Raw genomic sequence first — 21,322 nt, 5'->3', positions numbered from 1 at the left:
GCGGACGAGGTATTTGCCATTTAGTCAAGCCAATTAATTAACGTGCGCACGCAGTTACCTTTTTCATTTCGACGCATATACGATCTACTACTATTACTACGACTACTACTAGTAGTACTACTACTACATATTATGTACTTTATACCGAATATCGAATATGACCGCTATGTATGAAATGTACAATGCGTATTGCATTATTATCTGGTGGTCGAAGATTATCCTTCAATCAATGCTTCGCGCAAGCTTCCGGGTTATGTGGATTTATATCTCGTATCTCTCCTAAAATTATTCATATTGAAAATGATTGTTATATCACAATAGGATTATTGATAAATATATAATTTATTTGTTTTTTGTGGTTTTGCATGCGACTGAAAAAAGTCTTAAGAAGATGGTTATATCTAATCAAACTGTCCGGAAAAAATGCAATTATTATAAATAACATGAGGTTTTGATCATATTTTATCACGCTTCAACGCGTACGCGTGTAAATTCATAAAATAAAAAAAAGAGAAATCTTGCAGCTTAGTCAATCAATGTGATTAAGTATATCGGTATTAAATCGGTAGCAATAACGATGATTATATCAATTATAATTTAATAATATGCATAATGATTATGTAATACGCGTGGGAAATGCAATTAATTTTGAAATAGTGCTATCGACTCACGGTCTAGTAATCATGGGAATCGAGATTAGTTGAAATGACATACGGATTACCGCGCAAAGTAACACTCAATTCATTATTATGTATTTAATATCTCACGTTTAGCACGCGCTGACGCACCGCTGAAACGCATATAGATCCGATGTGTATCCATATCTAATTTTCATAAAATATCCAATGAGTAATGATTGCCGTTGCGTTTATTGAACACTTTGTTGGCACTTAACACTATATAGTGATATACACATACTTAATAGCCGCAGCAAATTGATGCTCGAATTCAGAGATTTGAAAAGAATACGCGTGTTTAGAAACATCCAAATTTGATCACCGAAAACACGGATTATTAAATTAATCCTCCTCTTTTAAATCTGGTAAAATCCGTCAAATCGTTGATCAAGTTAAAATTATGATGTCAGATTCGAAAAAACATACGCTGAAAATTTTAGATGCCATTTCGAAATAAAAAGATATTTCGATGAAATAGCACTACAGATAGCTTTGACGCGCTCTTAAAATACCTCAAAAACTATCCTTTTCGCTTTACAATCAATCAACAGCTGTAAAATGACTGTAATATGACGCTCAGTCAGTCTATTCTTTGCACATGCTCTATCATTCTGCATGACAAAGTCTGATATCACGATCATTTTACGGTTCTCGATTGACTGTCATAGGAAAAGAATAATTTCCCAGCTATTTTAAAAGTGTACTAAAGCCATATCTGAAATAGTGTTTCATCGACATATCTTTTCATTAAAAAATGACGCATCTAAGAATTTTCAGCGTGTGCTTTCTCGCCTCTAACGTCACAATTCAACATGTTCGCGGCGAGGATCCAGGAACTTTAAGCTGTGTCGCAGAATTTCGGCTAATTGTGAAACGGCGAGAAACGATTTCACGAAATGACTTTCACACACGCGCGCTGAAATTCGGCACCGTGCAATTAAGGGAGAGGATCAAGCGCATACCATTGTGCGTCGGAATCTTGAATTGATCGACCGTTCTGGCGATGCCAATTACATCTCGATCGACTCGGTGGCCCGCTCATTCGCTCGCTTTCTCCATTTACCTTCGATGTATAGGACGTATACCTCTATCTACCCATACCTATATCTATATGTATCTATCTTCCTTCGTCGTTCTACATCCCGGTCGATTTACAGTCGAGGGAGCGAGAGCGCGGGCACCGGCCAGAATTTCATTTCGCGGAGGCACACATTCGGTATCCTTGGGGAGTCGTCCGGTCCCTTTATTCCCTTCCTTCTCTCTTCCGCTGAATTTAAAGAACGTCCGTCATCTTGACGGATCTCGCGCGTCGTCTTACGGCGTCGTAAAGATGGATTTAAAGGGTGTGTACGGTCGGCGCGACGAAAATGTAACCATATATTGTATCGACACCACGCGGGAGAATTTTGTCGCGCCACTTGTCACAGCCGCCATTTCGACAGATATGTTCCCACCATCCTCGAAGAAAAGAGAAAAGATTCGATCGTAACTCTAACGTGGTTACGGAATATACGCGTCCCGCGGCGCTTCTTCTTTCCCTTCATTTCTATACGTATAGTCGCGGATGTAACTGCGAAATTAGGTTGCATGGTTATTATAGAAAGGACATGGTATGTATTTTTAACGGTGGCAAGATATATTCCATCGTTCCTACGTATCTGTATCATCATATTCTTCATCGGTTATTTCACGTTATCTCACATCCACACAGATAATTTCATTAAATTGATATTTGAACGTGGAAATAGCTATTTTATCTCGGAGCTGTATTTTCAGGGTAATTCAACACGTAGTAGGTCGGTTTAAAGATTCAAACACGTATAATTCAATTTTAAATTATTGATCGAGTGTATTTTTATGTATATGTCATTTCTTGAATTCAATTTGGAAATATTAGAATTTATTCCTAACTCTAAAATAGTTTATTGAAACATTGCATTGCAATATCAACTGAAGCTCTTTGAAAAATGCACAAAGTATATTATTTTTCGATAAGTATTTTATTGATCGAGTGTATTTTTATGTATATATGTCATTTCTTGAAATCAGTTCGGAAATATTAGTTTATTCCTAACTCTAAAACAATCTAAACATTGCATCGCAATATTAACTGAAGCTCTTCGAAAAATGCACAAAGTATATTATTTTTCTTTTATATGTATATTTAGTTATTTATACAGGAGCTTCTGAAACATCAAAATGTTTACATCCGTGAACGTATACTGATATCAACTTTTTTCGATCAAATAAAATCTGAACGGTAGATATTCTTCTCGTGATTTTTCCCGCCATTTGGGAGCCATCGACATTATATATTCGTTGAAAATGACAATGTAACTCGTTAACATGCAGTTCGAAAAACGAAGGGGAGCGCAAATGTGCTCTAAAGTCCTCACTCAGGTGGTAATGCGGTAGTAATACCGTATGAAATTATACGGAAAATCGGTCCTCCCTGATCGCGCGTTGACCTTAATATCCGCGGCGCCGCACCAAGATGGAAAAGAGGCCACTCTATCGCGGTTCGATACTTGAATACGGTCCGCCGCCGCCAACAATGGGAAGTGCGAAGCGGCATGGCATGCCTCGGCGGCGATATATATGCGTCCTCGTGACCGAGTGGAATCGCACCGGGATATACAATTCGTGTGTATATGTGTGGTTGCAACAGTTGTGAAAGTTTCGGACGGAGAGGAAAAACCCGCGGCTACGCGATACACGCGAAACATTATTTCCCAGATAAGACCATACGGTTTTGCTCGCCAGAATAGTACGGCCGCATGAAAATACCTACCTATCTACCTTGTCGGGAATACGCGATTACCGGCGACCACAGAGCGGAATATGTCCGAGAAAGGATCGAACTTGCGGCTCGATTGCTCAACGGTAGTGGAAGGAAAGTAGAGGAAGCTGGAAGGATCTCACCGGATGATTGACACTGCGAGACATGCATTTGTACTCTTCTCAGCTCCGTTTTATTTTTAGAAAATAATTTATAATGATTTTCATGATTTTTAAATATTCTTAATGTCGTACTATTATGCAATAGCTGATAAAAAACGGAGAATATAATAATATAATCTAAAAAATATAGAGTTGATGGATATTAACATTTAAATGAACTTTTATTCTAATTGTAACACAAGTTGTCCAGATAAAAAGATTAATATTTTTATCACTGTTATTTTTATTGTCACTGTGTAATCTACGAATTATTCAGTTTATATTTGTATATCGTTCGCTTCTGTCACGTTATATACATATATGCAAGGTAAACGCGCGAGATAACACAATCGACGGCAAATCCCGAAACATGCAAGACTGCAGCTGGGCTTTCGGCGTTTGTCGCGGCCAGCCGCAATTGGTACATCGATACGTACACGGATTATTCACATAGCTATATCAGAACGATGATAAAACATCGCTCGGCGCGGTTTAAACGCGCCAAATGAGCCATTAATAGAAAATGCCGGTGAACTCGTGTATATATCCCGAAAATTCGGGGAGAATTAATCTATTTAAATTAAAACGGCCCCGCGGACGTACGACGTTACGGTTTAGTCTCCAGGCGCCCATTAATTACTTAATTAGCCGTAATCACGTGTGCAGTTTGCGGGAAAAAGTTGGGTAAATAACACATTATACGTCTGGTGATCCGTTGTGCTTTGTTGAACTCCATCAAGACGGTCATATTTCTTGCGTTACATATCTCGTGTGGACGAAATCATTTTTTTATCGCGATATTCATTTCACGATCGAAAAACCGATTAAAAATCTTTCGACGTTTGCGTACACATTCATGAAAGATTGATGAATGTAACTGCGATTCAACAGGGCGATAATTTATCGAACGTACGTGAGAAACGATCGGGCCTCTTATAAAATATGATAGGGCTAGCAAAGCGCATTGAAAGTATTATTACGGAGCTATATAATGGCGCCATCCCCCACTGCTATATCCGCGCCGATAATAAGTGACGCAAAGTGCCCAATTGATCGCGATCTTCGCCAGTTTTGCGCGAACGGGACCACTTTTCTGAGCCAACGAAGCTGAATTAATCGTCGTTCGGCGCCTCACTTGGCGTTTCTGTCAGCGCAAGCACGACGAGCACCTCTTACACTTTCCTTTCACGTCCGAAAGAGCAGCGATTTATCGTCCCTTATTTTCACATCAACCAGACAAAGTGCGAACACACGCATACAGCCCCCGAACCTCATGTTCTTCATTCACCCTCCTGAAAAAGAGATTTCTAAAGCGCATCCTTACGTTCGCTTCGTGTATAGCCAGATTTTTGAATGACAAGTCTTAAACTCGCGTCTAATTGTCAAACTCTCAATGTCTCGTTCAGCTGCTATACCAATTGTGGCAATATTTTTATACCTCTCGTGCAACGTAGCAAAACGTTAATAATAACCATTAACGATATAATCCATTATTTAACGAAAACAAAGAGAGGAAAAACAAAGGGAAAAAAACATCAATTATATTGATATTGATCAATTAAATGCTACTACTCTCGATGTAATTATACTAGAAATATACTTTTTTAATTTGGATGGAGAGATAATATTTATATAAGATACATTAAATTTTATATTTATATAAATATATTTGTTAATTATTTTCCTCATATTTTCGATTACTGTAAAAGAGAATATACGAGTTTATCTGATTGTCAGACTGGTTTTTTTTGCAATTCTTTACTTCGTGTGCACGCGCGCGCTATCACACTCATATCGCCGGGTAAATCTAAAAAGACAAGCGTCTACAAAACCATTGCCGATTCAATCTATGTCAAGCACGTCGTGTATCTTTGCTTCCCCAGAGACGTGTTTGCGGTGGCTGGTACTTGAAGCGGAGATGTTGTAAAATGCGTCTAACATCGTTGATCTCAATTTTCAGTAAACTTAGATTGACTGCCAATTTAATGTTTAATTTTTCTTTCGCATTTTAGTGTCTCGAAGATGAATTAATATTTTATAAAAATTGTTTTTCACGAACTGTTAAATACATTATTTTTGTATAGAAACCAAGTATCAATCACGATGTATAGTGTACGGTATTAAAACGAGAGAGAGAGAGAGAGATTCCGAAAGAGAAAAACTTTAGTTCTTCGTTTCGATCCGCAAAGCCTCGCAAGCGACCGTGCGATCAACACCCGTCGAACATTGTTAAACCAGGATTGCCGCTCGTCCGTCCCTTAATCGGCGGATGTACCGACAAGACGTGTCGTCAACGTGTCGGCACGTATGCCTGTATACAGGCTTCGTCGACGACGTCGCGGCGCTCTCTTCGAGGGTGAACCGCGACGAGATGGCGAAGGGGTCGGTCGAGACGACCCATTGTGCTTCGCCCGACGCGATCTTCATGGGTCGGAAAGCACACGGCTGGTAGAAACACATTCAGGATGGAGTGGAGAATGGCCGCAGCGCGAGGGCGATGGAGGAGGCGATTCCGAGGGACACGAAAAGAGTGTTAAAGAACGTTGGGGGACGGCGTCGCGCGTCTGCGTTGCGGGAACAACGTGTCTTGGTATAGTATGCGATGTGACGCGAATTCCCCATGAATGTACACGACCCTCGCTATGTAGGGCCATATCTTTTCTCCTCTCCTCGCTGATATACGGAGAAGGAGAGAGTGCGCGCTCTAGCTCTTACATTCTCGGTCTTTATTATTATTTCACACCGCGCGCGTGGAACGACTTATGTATAGCGAACACAAGGCGAGCAAAATGTAAAGATATATCCCGAGAGGAGAGCCTGGAGAGTTAACTCTCCACTTCAATTACGGAAAATTCACCACCGTCGGGATTAATAGATACGCCGAAAGGAAACCGAACAATATATAGCTCGCGCGGTTCTTCGATCTCCTTCGTTCGCGTAATGAATTCACCGGCGCGCTCTCATTACACGCAGTCTTGATCGTTAGATACGCCGCGAATCCGACGGGTATTCCCGCCCTTGCATTCATCTCAATCCGCTGTTTCCAATGTTAGGAGACGGTGCTTTAGCAGCACCTTCCACGATGAATGTCTTCAATGCAATGAATAAACACGTCCGTTGTAACGCTATTCGATCGTCGAATCGCACAAACGTGCGGGAAAGGGAAGAATTTGAATAAAAAAAGTGTAAATCTTTTCGAGAGATTAATAATTGGCATCGCAACCTCATTACTCGCCAAGCTGAAATTTAGGACACAGTAGCGGCCGTACCATTAATTCAGGTTTAAATCCAAGTTCGTAACGCAAAGACTAATAAATTCCAATTTCATCACTCGTCTCTCTGCACGTGCCGTAACGCAAATTATTATTCTCGCGTCGCGGAAATGTACGCGGGAGAAATCGCATTGTTTATGTCTCGTATACACCAGCGTATTGTACATTCCGAGGATGCGCCTAGGTATTGCAACTGATAAAATCCGTCGAGTTTATATGCATTCGCGCGATCTACATGTGTTTATTACATCGTAAGCGAGGGTGCGGTGATGGTTCTTTCTCGTACTTTGGCAGCCGGTGATAGAATAAGGAAAAGAGACGGAAACGTGGCACAATTATTATACGAGGCAGCTAGGTGTGGCAGTTTGTGACATGTGTACACCCGCTCCACTTCGGCAAGATTCCCAAATTATTGGGACAACACGCGGCAAACCGCGTTGCATTTCCATTTGCACTCTCGTTACTTCTCTATTCATAACTGCCGTAACAGCGGGACACCCCATGTCAAGGATAAATGCGCGTTCTTGTTGGCGGTATATACATATACATAGATAGCGCTTTTTTCTCCGCGGTTTATGCGCGAGTTTGCATCCCAGAGCTTGTTGTAACGTTTAAACGTTTACGGTACGGACGATAGTCGAATGATATTTTAAATAATTGGATATTAATTAAAAACACAATATCACAAAATTATTACAAGTATAACGTATCAAAACAATTAGCTGTGCAAGCTAATTATTTAATATTTTGAATATTGTATTACACATTGCTATTTGATCTTCGCATATACACGTACGCAAACGAATTGTTTATTTTACATGTATATAATTAAATATTTATACTATAAACAATCTCTCAGAGAGAGAGAGAGATGAATATTGGCATTTTAGATTCGCAACAATCTCCCTCGTTTCGAAGAAGCGATAGAACAGACGCACAGACCACGAAAAATCTCATCCAACTAACATCACGTGTACATTGATCCATATAGACATTTCACTTGCTTTGCGTCGACCACATCGAGCTCATGCGTCACCGCAAAGCAGGTGCAACGCATACACGTCAATCAGATTTTCCGACGATCCGTAGGCACACGTGGCGAACCGCCATTAGTTTGCCATTAGCATGATTAAGACCCGCTAACACATTTGTCGCAATCGATTCGCCTTTGCTTTGCAAACGATAGGCGCTAATTCATTTATACCGATGGCACTTGATACATATGCAGCTACGAGTATTGTGATGCATGCAAAATGCTGGAATGGAATAAAAACTCTCTCGTGCGCGCGCGCATCCAGAGAAATATTTCGACATGCGAATTTCACGGTTCGAGATTGACGGCGTCAAGGTGGCGTCATTATATCCGCGTCTGCAAACGAGACACGGAACGAAACCCGGAGCTTTCTATATCCGTCGTAGACGAGTATGCGCGGTAATTTTCTCAAGTGGACGTTATTACGGGCGGAAAGAACAAGGGACGTACGAAGTGGGTTGAGGGTTGATTACCAAAGATTACGGCGTATACACCCGGGTATCGTGAATACTAGGTCACGGAGTCCCGATCTGTCGTGAGATTATGTCGCTACACTATAAGATCCGTTCGTTGTGTGGTTGTTGTACAATGTTCTCTTACTATATAGCGTCCCGCACACTTGCCGACGCAGTACAGCTAACGATGTTTGGTCAAAGGTGGACCACGGCGTGTTTGATCGAAGGCAACACAATTGATCGAATACCTGCCGAATCACATTATATCGCGCTTTATTATGCTTGATCATGCCTATGATCGATGATTTCAGCAAGTACAATTGAATTTCACTATTCCTCTTTACCGGTTGCTTTCTTTTGAAACTATGGAAGGTAATAATTATATATGGATATATGAAGAATATTAACTGAATACATTTAAGCACTTAAACACTTAAGTAAAGAGACATTTTTGAAGGATTTTATATTTCATTAAAATATGAAAATATATTTAATTCAATTTATTTCTTCTTTGCATATTATTAGCGTAGTTTAATATGCTCATCTCACATCTAATTAATCTATTTTATTTGCTAAATTTAGTGTGAAAATATTATCTAGCCAGAAATTATTATTTTCTGTTCGAAAATATGTTATAACGTATCCCAATTAACGGAGCTAAAACAAGAACTGTGTTAATTTTTTAACAGAATTATGATTAATTTCTATAATACCGTCAGTAAACTGTCAATTAACAAAAAATTACTATAATATTATATAGTTTTTTCGGAAAATGTTTCAGTATTAATCAATCATTACTTCGATTTAATTCGAGCATTCTATATTATTTATGTACATATAATGTACAAATGACTTAAGTAGCACAAAAAAATCATATTATAGTTGATTGGTTCTAAAAAAACAATTATTTTAGATATATTAATTTTGTACAGTACAACATCAAATAAATTTCACATTATATATTAAAGATAAAATTTATTAAAAAGATAAAAATTATTGAAATGTTGGAATATTTTAAATAATGTTGAAAATTTAATGATTAATATATTGAAAATCTACTTACATTTTCAATATATAATTTAAATTCAAATTTAATAATTTTCTATATACACATACATCTATAATGCAAAATTTTTTTTATTTAGACATAAAACATTCAAATATACCGAGTATATAGGATGTATGGTATATGTCAAAACACATTAAATGACGAATTGAATTTTATTCTGAATTTTGTCCTGAATTCTATTATAAATTATATTTTGTGAAAAAAATGTTAACACAAATTGCACAGCGCGATTAGCTTTTTTTTTTAAATACGCATATTCTAACATGTAACAAAATTAATCGTAAGATTTCGTGCTATTTATAAAGATTTTGAAGTAGATATCGCCCTCGTGAAGATGATAACTGGTTTTAAATAATGATGGTTTGATGAAGGAAAATGCCGGTGCGTGTTCAGAAAGCAAATAGCGCCCAAAAAGGGGAGCTGAGCGAGAAAAATGAGAGCGAAAGAGTTTACAGAAAAGAAGATAAAATTGAAGAGCACGCCGTGATCAGGATTAATAAAAAGATCGATGAAACGTTCACTCCTTCGAGGAACTTTCGTGCGACATTCTAATAACTTCGATGCTTCCCGAATCCCTTTATTACGTTATTGATTACATAAAACTCGCATCAACTCTACTTCACACTATTATATCAAGTTTTCTGTTACGTCGTTTTTGTATGGAATATAAAACGAACGTTCGTAAATTACGAATATAAAATTAATTTGAACATACATATATGTATATTAAAATGTATCCAGCGCAGACACAAATCACTGTGACTGGTGTATCAGAATGCTAACAAAGATCTGTGGAGCGATATTAAATATTTTAATACAGTATAGAAAGAAAAAGAGAGAGAAAGAGAGAGAGACACGTGTAATACGCAAATCCGTGAATCTCACAATTTTATTTGCAGTCGTATACGCGATATCGCGAGTGTCAGATTCACGTGATACATTATCACAGTTGTAATCCTTTGCTTAACACATACATAGACACATAGACATGCATAACATCCCGGAATAAACGCACGAACGTGTGCGGCAATGTTTTTCGTTGGCTAACCAGCTCGAGAATCTACAGATCAATCTCAATTAGTTGGCGTTATTACAGCGCAACAAGCTTTGCCTCGCATTACCAGCTATGCCCACCGACCGGAAATGACGGCAAGTTAGTTTCCGCGGGCGGTGGTACGGGGGGATGCGTTTGACTATACACACACACGACTGGCAAGATAGCGCCGAAATTTCGGGTGCCACGTTAAATAGATTGAGCGGTGCGCGCAGAGGTTTGCATCATTACTAGACCCAACAATAATAACTCCGACGGCTGTGTAGGTGGCTAAATATCCGCCGTCCGGAAGGAACGGCGCGGCTTCACCATATAAGCCGACTAGCGATACCCAGTTCATTAATTATAATCAGAAAAAGATACAGCGTGTAATTTCCGGACCTTCTCTCCCTCTTCTCTCTCCCTGAACGTTTAGCATACACCGTTGCGTTTTGGTTCCTATTGGACGTTGCCAGCTTTCGCCCCCTAGTTTCCGATTAATTATTCGTGAATTTAGATGCGATTTTTTAACGACGTGTTTCCTCGTTTGATTTTATTGTGTAGATTGTAAAGAAAAGTTTCACGAGATTTTATTTAAATTTAAAAAATAAAATTATGTACATATGTCGGAATGTGTGTTTACGTAAAAAAAAAATATTATCCGGCTCTAGACGTTAATGTTCTCGTTGAAAAGACGCTTTGTATATCGGAAAAATAAATATTTAGGATACCAACACACGCGAGCGGCGCGGATTAATTTCTGGATGAATTGCGAGAACACAGATCGGAGGAAGGTAGAGTGCGCCGAGATGATAATGCGTATCCGGTGCAACAACAGATAGAATGCAACATTTGGCTACTGTTTTTTTTTTCCTTTTTTTTTTTTTTTTTTTTTTTTTATCGCGCTGTCGTTGTTTTTGGTTACGCCATTGGCCGAGTTGAAGTGTGTCGGCCAACACCAAAAATTTGAATCGCGTGTAACGAAACGGCGCGCTTCTCTCTCTCTCTCTCTGTCTCGCTATGTTACATCGCGCTTGTGAAATGTGTCGGCAGTAATTGCCGTGGCAATTACGCCGCGTCACTCCGCCGCCGACCACTGTCTATGTAATGCGACTCTAAATGCGCCTTCCCCGCATAGGGCACGTACGTACCTACGTTACATTATGCACCGAGCGCGTACGAGAGCTGTTCGGAGAGCATACCGCGCCAAGACCGCGGAATGAGTTCAAATTGTCATGATAATCGAGCAATTAAACTTTTGCTCTCTTTTCTCGTCCGGCTCTCTTTAACACTCCGGAGGGTTCTCGCGTGTAGGTGTACGCGTGTTTTTTCCGTATGGCGAATACAATAGGCAACGTATATATGTATATTCGTGGCGTACGGAGCTTGAGTGAAAGCGTTTGTAATTTTATTAAAAATATTTTCGAAATACAAGTATAGCGTTTTCCCTATTTTGCGCGCAAATTAAATTAAAGAGAAAAATTACACTTGCGGTATAAATCTCTGTTTATATACACGTCCGTGGAATTGTCGGGAAATGTCCGGATAATTGACAATCAGATTGTTCGTGTTCTACTGCGTACCGCGGCATTCATATACGTGTCGCTCCTTTCGTTTCTTCTCAAACAAACGAGAAGGCAAGTAAACTTGTGCCGACAAACATCGGAAAATGGCTGTATTTGAAGTTCCACTAATTGCGAATGGTCTCTTCTTGCTGAAACGGGCACGGGAAAGGCAATCCTCTCGACAACGACACAAACGTAACCCTGTGTATCGCAACGGCAAATACATGGATGGCAGCGTGGAGAAAGTCCGCAGAGTTCAGAAACCCAAAGTAGCAAACGCCGGCCAGGTTATACAAAGCTAATGAATTTTTGTGACGGAGCTTTGCTGATGAAACCAATACTCTCTCTGTCAGGCGCCCTTGCACGCGCAACGTGTTACGAAATTTGCTGAAACTAATCACGAAACTGTCGTGAAAATACTAGTACTATGAATAATACTGCTGCTACTACTGTATCTTTTTTTCTTCTGTTTTACATCGGGCTTCTAATCCGCTTAACGATCCGTATTACATTCGGAATAATCGGAAAAGTAAGCTATCGCGAGAAGAAGTGTATACCGTCGTATTTTGTTGGTCTCGCGAGAGTGCATAAAAATTGAAATTTAATTCTATTTCCTCCTCCGACACTAATATTTATTTTACAATTTTCTATTTGGCTGTCTCGAGCGATTTTTATATGGGTCACCCTTTAAAGCCGTAGAAAATTACATGAAATAGATTTACGCACGCCCACATATTTCGATATCGAGGCATCAAATGTAAACTGGTGCGCTCGATATAATTCAGTCGCTCCCGAGAGTTATTGATTTATATCACTTGCCACCGGCAACCTGTATTTCAAAATAGCACGGCAACGTTGTATATGTACGTACAACAGCGCATTTTAGAACCGCGAAAGAACGATGCGGGAATTACGGCCGCGTCCGCTAATTAATCACGCTTGGCAGTAATTCCGCGCGCAGCTCGCATCACGCGCTCATTTCAGGATAAGGTGGGTTTGTTTATAGCGCCGGCTAACCGTAACATTAAAATGTCCGCTTCTCGAATGTATCCAAATGATGGTATATCATCGACGCTGCTAATGTTTGCGGGCCTCTCATTTCTCTGTATATATAATTATGAATTTTATAAACCGATAGACGATAATTTACTCAATGCGACAAATATCGTATGTGATCGCTCGATTCATTACGTAAATACACGGTTGTTCGGTTTACGACTATTTTTTTTTTTTTTTTTTTTCGTTTCAGCAATTTTGAAATAAATTTTCGAAGAAAACAATTTTTATGGTAAAGAGAAGAATCATCCATAATATTGGATCAGAGATATTTCCCGTTTTTTTTATTGTTTTCCACGTACAGCATGTATATTTATTATGTAATATTTGCATCTCGTTTGGTGCACGCATTTTTCTATTCATATTTTATTGTGTCCGCGTACGCTTCTGTGTTCGTATACATATATGCATCCGTGATACTCGAATGCGAGACTTTCATAGAATACAGACCGGCAATTGCTAATCTTGAAAATTGCACAGAAGGATGCACCTAGTTTAAATAAGTACATGCAGTCGACGTATTCATGATAAATAGTTTAATTAGATCGGCGATAGAACATTGGCTCCAGAAATGTAACGCTTTTTTAAGATAAATATAAAAAGAGATTGGATTATATAATTGTCTCGCCTGTTACTTATAATCATACAACTGTTGAAAATTAGCACACGATCTAAAATAATGCAAAACAATCGCAGTGTCAACACGACTAGCGCTACTCGTGTTTTTGTAATTTTTGGTTCTTCAGGATTCTTTACAATACAAGAATGAGAAAATAAATTTTGTGAAAACCGTCAATTTTAACGTTATTGTTAGGAAAGAGAGAGAGAGGCATTTGATTAAATTTAATGACGAATTATTGCTCGATGCACGTATACGCAGGATAATAGAATTCAAAAGTTATTATTACGCTTTGAATGATAATCGTAATAATTTGTTACTATGTGAGACATTTCGTCGTTTCGTCTGTGAAATTTTAGTCAAGTTATGTTTTACTGCGATATACCATTAGCTCTATCGTATTGTAATATTATAGTCTCATAACTCGCTTCGTTAACGCGTATTATTGAGAATCCTGGACATAATATTCGCTACTATCAGCTTACCCAAGTCGCAAAATGTGGACAGACTTGTTCGGAGAAATTTTACCAGGCTCCGAAATGAAGGGTTTGTGGCAGACGAAATATTATATTGAAATACTATCATCACACAGAAAATATATACATCCGATGCATATTCGAATATATCGTTAATTAATATCGGAAGGAGTATTTTCGTATTTCATCATTAGTATCTTCTATTAGCACCCGTCTAACTATTACCGCGTAATTATTCATTAAGCGAAAAATACATTTTCGCATCGGCCGGACTTTAAGGATTAATGGACAACCGTCGTAACAAACAATCGTTCAAGCAATTCCGCGTTCATAAAACTCGGATACTCTCTCCATCAGCGATCTTTACGAGCCGATATAAATATTCGACTCTATATCTGCAACAACGTTTCGGTTTATCTGCCTTTGGTATCTAGAGCAGAGTATCGCGGTCGTGATTCACTGTTATAGCGGAAATGTGCGACGCTCATTCAGACTTCACGTCTCTTCCTTCCTCGGCCCGTCTTTTGCGTCTAATGGCTCGTATGGACCTTCCGTCGATGAACGCAACGCGTCGAGCATAGCGCGAACGCATTACAGCATCCGGCAGCATTCTAGTTGTGAAATTGGAATTTGTAGAAGATGCGAATACCGTCGTGCTGCGTCCGACATGTAATTCTCTAAGCTGCTAACCTCGTTCTTTTCCCGTAAAAGCACGTCGTAATCATGCAACTCTCCCGCGCGACCAAGTCTGCTGCCACTTTCCTGCAAAAGCGTCAGCGACAGTCGGAACTGAAATTTTGTCGGAACCTTCGAGTGGTTGAAAAACGAGTACTCGGAAATTTTTAATAAATTCTGTTATCACCATTTACTATCTCTAGGTTTTATTATCCGCTACGATCCGCTATGTATATGTTGATGTACACGTAAGGATATACAATACTTGAGTGTATCTAATTGATCATTTTTTTTTAATTAAATCGAACTCATTAAATTCTGATGCACATAAAATCGCGCGCTTAATGGACTCTCTACATTATATGGAAAAAAAGAACCTGTTTCTATAATCGACTAAAAAATCTATAATGCCACATATAATTGAAAGAAGTATTAACGTTGGAATCTGCATTAAAGAATAACATTTAGCTCGTAATAACGAACGCATATTATATTTGCGCGCTTTTTCCTCATTTTGCATTCATTCTTCATGTACACCGTACATTTTAATTCAGTCGACGTCAACGGAGGAGCACACTTTTCTACTCAGAGATGTTCATTTCTCGAGCGGTTAAATCTGCTTTCAGAACGCGACGCGATAATCTCAATTTTGTCCCCTTTTTCAGATCGCATTTCTAAAGGGAAACGAGAAAATCCATGGTACTCAAAACTAAAAGCCACGAAGTCTCTCACTCGCGCTGCTTCTCCCAGAGGTCTTATTTTCAATAGTACAGAGTAATGGCACGCTAAGCCATGATTTTTGTCATTCTTTTGATCACGAAGCTTGACGTTCCGCTCGCGTTTTTTACAACTATCAGAAGAAGCAAATTACATCGTCTGTACAATAGTTTTTTTTTATTTTTTTTTCCTTTTTTCTTCTTTTTCCGAGAAACATCTCAGGGGAGCGAACGATACCGATCCCTTCATCGATTCCACAATTTGATCGGAACAACAATATTACGGAGTTTTGCGAGTCTGTAAACTGCGACAGAATTTATCTGTGAGACCAGAAAAAGTCATCTATATTCTTGATCATTGTTTTTTCAAAAATACGACGTATAAAATATTTGATACAAATGAAAAATTCGAAATAATTTTTAACAAAGTCGATGTACATATACCATTTTTGTTTATTCTGGCACTTTGCTAGTTCTACCGCCATTTAATGTAAACTGAAACATTTCGGTTAGGCTGACAGCAGGCAACATCTGGATTGACTACTTGCGACAGTGTGTTTTCCGGAGACGCCGTCGAGTCTGGGGCAAGTCTTCTCGCGCCTGTTTATTTAAGCATCGAGCGCGCGTATATTCGCGCACCCACGCGTGGAAAGACGTCGCCGGTCGCACGTGCTTTCATGCTTCTTCCGCGCCTCGCGAGTCTGCCAGTTGTTTTACCATATAAATAAGCATAATCCACGTCGAGAGTAAAACATCTCGCTGCGAGATGCAACTATTTTTTTATATTTTCCCCCTTTTTCGATTTATTGTTTATTAAGAACTGTGTGCAGAAAAATACACGACGCACGTTATTATGCACAGTAACATTAAATTAATAATCGCTAAATGTTATTCGGTTCGATGGAATTTTAACGGAGCTTGCTTTTGATATTCGAGCGGTTAGCTTTAATTTTCTATCTTCATCTTTTTCAAGCTTAAGAAGGTAAGAATCTAGTTGGTGAAGTCTTAGGAATGCCTCGGGGCAGAAGATAATTTTCATGAAATTTACACAGCGGAAAGATCTTGATACTCCGCATTATACGGAAGTTTTCACAAAATGAAAAAACGTCGGTGCTTCATTTGATTTTTAGGGCAGAAAATTTTTCTTAATATCGACTCTTTATTTATTTAAAAGAGAAACCCAAGTTTGCGTTTCACAAGTGACTTATGAATAATACTGCGGACTTCCTTTAAAAATTACCGTGAACGCCAATTTTCCGTGGAAAAAAATAATTGAAAAATAATAGACAGCATTTCTGCTTACAGCTTCTGTCGAGTAAATTAAATTGCCAAGTTCTCTAGAAGCTGCGTTGAATATCTGTAGAATAAATAAAAAGGTTTCCAAACTTGTTCGATCACACGTGTGCTTCACTTTTTTTGATAGTGCGTAATAAAATGATCGAATGGCTTCTCGCTTTCGTGGTCACACGATCCTAACGGTGTCCACGTATTATTACCAAAAAAGCCAATATTGACTCTCAAACCTGGCCGAAATGGTCGCCGTTACGCGGATAACGCGGTACAAATCATACGATTCGTATTCAGGCGCGATCGCGCGATACCTCTTACACTCATCGGCAGGCCGGCTTTCAAAGAGAACCGGGGATGTGCACGGAGGTCGCGGCTGGCCATCGTAATTTCGCGAGAGAACCCGCGTAGCATAATAAGGTACCCGCAAGCGACTATCGGGAAGTAGTCGAAGCCGCGTTACACTCTGTTATTCCGCTGTGCATGCAGAGAGAAAGAGGTGGAGATGGAGGACGAGGAAGAGCGAGAGAGAAAGCGACAAGATGGTCAGATCAACGACCTGCAAGCCGGGTCACTACGATACAAAGCAGACTCTGGTCCTCTCTTCTGCATATGTAAGGCGCATTCTTCGCCTCGCTGTATTTTCCACTCTACTTTTATCTATCTACTTGTGTTTGAGAAAAGCTGTGAGCGACCTTACAAAGAGCTTTCACTATGATTTTCGCGGTGAAATGTTTTTATGATGAGCAGAGAGATATTTTCCTGTACACTCTTCCCGTTAGCTCGATGTTCGTCGGCGTTTTACAAAATCATTTGGAGAGATATTCGCCCGCGATAAATAATTCTAATGCGAATTTGCTTATTTGGAACAATTGTATTCCATGAGTTTTCGCTATGGTCACTCTGCTTACACGATATTCCAATCTTGTTGAATCTTGTTAACACAATACGGCATATCATGCTACTGTGAGATCAAGTGTGTAACATGCGCTTCCCTTGTCTGACATCAAACTTGCAACAAATCTGTTTTGGATATTGCGTTACAACCTGTAAGGTACCGTGCAAGGAAACTTGACAACAAAACACACTCCATGTCGCGAACTTTAAGCGGACAGCTGGCTGAAAATTTAAAAGGGACCTCGATGCCTATATATATATGGAATGCCTATTACCGTAAAGATATAATCATTGCACGTGAATCTCTATGGTCTACTAGTAACGTATCAGATACCTATAGGATCTAAGATTACAACAGCAGATACGGTATAACGTATCCTTGAGAAGGTATGATCCATTAATACACAATTGAATATGTATATTGAATATCTACAGTAAGTGAAATGAACCCGTGATATTAAAAATAAGAATCTAACGTGGCAGAGAATGACATTCTTGGGCTTTAATATTTTAATCAAAAAAAAGAATCGTTCCTCAAGTCATCTATAATTTCTCATTCTAAATTAGGATAAGAAACACGATAAGAATTAACGTTGAAAATATCGCGCGCTTATAATATCGACTAAGATGATATCTCCGTCTTTCGCATATTGATCGCACCTTTTTCACTCGTCGCGATCGCCTTGAGAAAGGCCATCCGTGTGTTATCGAGCTTTACTTACGTTCGTGAGCGTTAACGAGACAGCGCTGAAGTCTCGTAAACGCTTGCCATGAAAGCTCGATGTAGCGAGCGGTCAATTTGCGCGTACTACATATATACCACCGGAGATGAGCAGATACACATAAAACGTAGGTATAGGACGAAGACGGAACGACCAGTGAGACATTTACCACGTTTGACCTGTAATGAGGACAACTCGTCCCTGGCCTCCTTTAAGGAACTTATATTTCTTCCCGACTCACGCGCCCAGTTCTCGCTGTTTTTATGCCAAGGTGTACCGCCGCCTACGGGATTCAAGGTAATCTAGTCGAATTCATAAATTGCTGAACAAAACAGCCTGAACAAAAGTTGTTTCAAGTTCGTACGAATTCGAGATCCGTCTCGTTCGGTTCTTCGAATTATCATTATTAATGTTTCTTTCTAAATTAACGATCGATCCAATGTCTATTTTCTCGATAATGTTTCCAAGACCGTACATGATGTTGTGCGTGTGTGTGTGTGTGTGTTCGTGGTTTGCGGGACGTAATACCTATTTACCGTAAACAATAGCTGTCCATTCCCGACGTGATTTCTTCGGAAGTAGCGGGCGATGCTCGACTCTCGACTATTAGATGCCGTCGACGTCCTGCGATCGATACCTTCGTATATACACAGTGCACCGCGTGTTTTCGCAATGTCTACCGCGAAGGTAAACCGCGCGTGTCTCTTTCTCGCTCTTTTTAACGTCGTCGCTTGAGAAATGGACGTACGCGAGAAGCTATCGTAAACGTGTCGTGTTTTCGGCAAAGGAATCTTCCACGTGAAAACGGGGAAGTTTGCCTTCTCGCTTTACTTCGCCGGTTAAAAACTGTGTTGAGAAAATCTTGTATCCATCGAATTTCCGCCCTTTTCGTTTTTCACGTCTTAGCTCGTCTAACAACTTCTAGGAAACCGATAGAAATAGCCTTTAGCCTTTTTTTCTCATATTGTACGCTTGAAAAGTTAAAATACGAGAAAAAACACTTTAATCCAACACTAAAATCCAACTTAGAATTGATAGTGAATTACATTTTTCCAATGATCTCGCAAATAAAAAGAAAAAATAATCGCAAGTTCACGCAAAGAATAGTTAGACAAAAAGGAGCTAATAATGCTGATCACATTGAGGAGGTCCTATGATTCAATTCATGATGCATACATATCCATAGAATAGGAAGACCCTTCCGTAGTTAGATCTCTCAAGAAGTCATTTCCGATTCCGTTAGGTAAACGAAGAAGGGCTTTATTCTCCGCCGCACCCTCTCGTCGCGTCAGTTAGGTTCGGATTCCGCGCGCATATTAATCGATCTAGCACGGTCGAGAGGTCCTTCGGTGGAAGAGAAAGTTCGGTCGGGGCGACAGCGAACCAATCTATGAAAGGCTATGCGAAAGTGAGACGCGCAGCCGATCGGGCTCCCTCTCGTAGGTATAGCTAGATAGGTTCTCACACGACCGCAAGCTATGATGGACATCGTCATTAAATTCGACTTCAAGCGCACGTCGTAGGTGTTCACTCTCGCGCCCCCTCTTACGTCTCTTCCTGGTCCTTTCCTCCATGGCGACGGACCGTCGTGTATGCGTCGTGTGCATGATCTGTGGACGTTGGCGAGGGTTGAGCGAGCTTGCACCAGGAAGAGAGACCAAGAGAGAGAGAGAGAAAGAGAGACTCCGCTCGATGGTTGGAGAGGGAGAGAAATCCGAGGAGGTGGGTGTTCTCGATATGATTAATGCCTCGCATGCGTGTTCATATGTGGAGGACAGCTGTGAGTGACTCGTGCTCCGCCCAACTACCACCGTCGACATTCGACCGAACGCACATCCGCGATGAGAGACAGAGGGATAGATAGAGAGAGAGAAAGAGTGATCTCTTCTCTCCTCGTTTATCTTTCACGCAGGGAAACGCGCCTGTTATTCCGGCTACGTTGCACTCGTGCCGCAACGCGAGCGATATATGTATACCCTGTCCTGAATACGCGATGCGTTCGAACGCGTATTAACTGGTATTACGATTATGATATGGTATCGCTTGCAACCCTGATCCGACCATTGCTCTTCGAATGACCTCTCAGCACCCGGCCGCATATCTCATGGCGCCTCTGCTTCTACTCTTTAATACGATCATCATCATTATCATGCACACTGCACCGCAAACGATGGTATTCCGTTCAAAGTGGATGGGATAAACCGGCTTGTCCAAAACAGCGATTATTGTTTTAATAAGAAGAACAACAAGTGGGAAGATAACGAATGATTTATTTTTATGAGAAATGATTATTAAATATGTATATGCACTCTTTTTCGGTCAAATGAATCAGACTTTTAACTGTGCGATTAAAATGAGGATATAGATATTCATACCTGATTATTTTTCAATAAGAAGAATAATAAATGGGAAGATTAACGCGAAAGATTTATTTTTATGAGAAATAATTTATGAAATATGTATATGCACTCTTTTTTGGTAAAATGAATCAGACTTTTAACTGTGCAATTAAAATGAGTAGATATTCATACGCGAATAACGCGCAGTTTTTTTTCTGACAGGATACAAGTAGTGGCTTGTTTATAGCATTGTTGAAGTAAAAAAAATATGCCATCTAGTGATGACGCGCCCAAATGCGCGGGAGATCAAGCTGTAGACAGCGTGATTTATTCGACGGCACTGGTGGCGACGTTTAATTAACCGTACGCGGCTCAAGTTCTTTCGTTCTCGCGAAAGTAAGCGTTACTTCAAGTAATGCGCGCGAGAAATTATAAGTGTACGAAACGAGATTAACATTTCCCCTGCTTTTCGTGCACCGCCGACGTCGTCA

At 39.8% G+C, this 21,322-nt stretch overlaps 1 protein-coding gene across 2 annotated transcripts in view; it reads left to right on the top strand.

Annotated features, from left to right (window-relative positions):
- The window catches only part of kek5 (leucine-rich repeat, immunoglobulin-like domain-containing kekkon 5 protein), a 213,406-nt gene that overhangs the window by 167,463 nt on the left and 24,621 nt on the right, over positions 1–21,322 (top strand). The gene's annotated exons all lie outside the window — the stretch shown is intronic.

The sequence above is a fragment of the Nylanderia fulva genome, unplaced genomic scaffold, assembly GCF_048542155.1.
Source record: "Nylanderia fulva isolate GAGA-0341 unplaced genomic scaffold, ASM4854215v1 Scaffold7, whole genome shotgun sequence".
In the NCBI taxonomy this organism is placed as follows: domain Eukaryota; kingdom Metazoa; phylum Arthropoda; class Insecta; order Hymenoptera; family Formicidae; genus Nylanderia; species Nylanderia fulva.
Note: the sequence above shows the minus strand (reverse complement) of the source record. Positions and strands in the feature narration are given on the sequence as shown.